We start from the raw sequence: 2,040 nt of genomic DNA, 5'->3' as shown, positions 1-2,040 counted from the left end.
AGCAGAAAGGATTATTATTATTATTATTATTATTATTATTATTATGGTGGCTGGCTGGCTGCGTCGAGGTATTTCTTCCTGCTTTATATTCTAAATCCATATCCACCTAGGTCGGTTGGCTTTGGTCAATAAACTTGGTACCAGTAATATCCTGTGACCAATGCAGTACATCCAACCTATACCCCCCCTCTCTCTCTCTCTCTCTCTCTCTTATGGGATGTTTGGTCTTCTGCCAAATTGTGGATTTCTTCTTGTTGCTCTTCTCATTGTTCACATTCCTTTTGTTTTTTTCCCCCCATCATCATCATCATCATCATCATGACCATCGACTGTCATTGCCACAACCACCACCATCACCATCATCATCGTCACCATCACCCACCCGTCTCTCCATCGTCGTCGTTGTCGTCATCGTCATCATTTCCATCAGAGCTGTTTTGGTTATTAAAATAAAAATATTCAACTGGCTTTTGTCCAACTGGAATAGACACAAGTTGTGTTGGTGTGTGTGTGGTAGTGGTGGTGGGAAAATGATGGTGGTGGTGCTTGTAAGAATCACTACCAGGTGCTGGTAGTGATGGTCATGGTGACAACAATCATAGAGGTGGTGGAGGTGAGAATCATGATGGAGAGGATGTTAGCGGGGATGGCCACGATGATGGTAGTGGTGACTCCAATGAAGATGGCGGTGATGCTAGTGGCGGCGGTGGCGGCGTTAGTGGTGGTGTCAGGTGCAAAGGTCAAGGTTGTGAAACAATATACCTGGAAACCTTAACCACAAATACTACTGCCAACCCTCCTTCAGTTACTAAACACCACCACCACAACAACAACAACAACAGCCACTACCACCATCACCAGCACCAGCACCACCCACACCATCATCTCCACCTTGAAGTTAAGAATATTTCTAAAACAAGAATTTCTACAATGTTGGAATTAGAAAGCAGAAAGTTGGCAAATTGCATTATGGAGGAAGGAAATTATAATTATCATTCATTATCACAATCATCATCATCGTTATTAGTATTATCATTATTATTATTATTATTTATTTATTTGGGGTCAATGAAATATGTAGCAGTCAATCATTAGGGTTAATGTAATCTCCTCCCTGCCAAATTTCAAACCTATAGTAGAAAAGATTATTATTATTATTATTATTATTATTATTATCATTATCATTATTATTATTATTATTATTATTATTATTATTGTTCAGTAGTTTTATTTTTATAACGTGCTTTCACTTCACTACCAAGCACAGCTCTGTGTGCCTTGGGTATGTACTGTGGTTTGTTGTGATGCTCTTATGGCTACTGTATTGAAAGTGTTTTTTACGAAGGATGTGTACGGTGCCTAATTATTATTACTATTATTATTAAGGTAATGAGCTGGCAGAATCGTTAGCACGCCGGGCAAGATGCTTAATAGCATTTTGCCTGTCTTCATATTCTGAGTTCAAATTCTGCTAAGGTTGACTTTGCCTTTCATCCTTTCGGGGCCAATTAAATAAGTACCCTGAGGTCAATGTAATCGACTTAATCCCTTCCCCCAGAGTTTGAGGTCGTGTGCTTCCAGTAGAAAGGATTATTATTATTATTCTTTTCTACTCTAGGCACAAGGCCCGAAACTTTTTGGGGATGGGGCCAGTTGATAAGATGAATCCTAGTATGCAACTGGTACTTAATTTATCGACCCCGAAAGGATGAACAGCAAAGTTAACCTCGGCGGAATTTGAACTCAGAATGTAAAGACAGACGAAATACCACAAAGCATTTCGCTCAGTGTGCTAACGTTTCAGCCAGCTGGTCACCTTAGGATTATTACTTTACGTTCTGAGTTCAAATTCCGCCGAGGTCAACTTTGCCTTTCATCTTTTCGGGGTCGATAAATGAAATGCAAGTTGAGTGCTGAGGTCATTGTAATTGACTATGTGTGTGTGTGTGTGTGTGTGTGTGTACATCGCATGTATGCACACGTGCGTGCGTTTCCTTTTCAGATTGTTAGTTTTTCTATTTTCGCTCAAAGAAAGAGAAA

The 2,040-nt window shown here is 39.9% G+C and overlaps 1 protein-coding gene across 1 annotated transcript in view; it reads left to right on the top strand.

The window, feature by feature from the left end:
• The window catches only part of LOC106879169 (uncharacterized), a 27,357-nt gene that overhangs the window by 4,698 nt on the left and 20,619 nt on the right, over positions 1 to 2,040 (top strand). The gene's annotated exons all lie outside the window — the stretch shown is intronic.

Source organism: Octopus bimaculoides, chromosome 27, assembly GCF_001194135.2.
Source record: "Octopus bimaculoides isolate UCB-OBI-ISO-001 chromosome 27, ASM119413v2, whole genome shotgun sequence".
NCBI lineage: Eukaryota > Metazoa > Mollusca > Cephalopoda > Octopoda > Octopodidae > Octopus > Octopus bimaculoides.
Note: the sequence above shows the minus strand (reverse complement) of the source record. Positions and strands in the feature narration are given on the sequence as shown.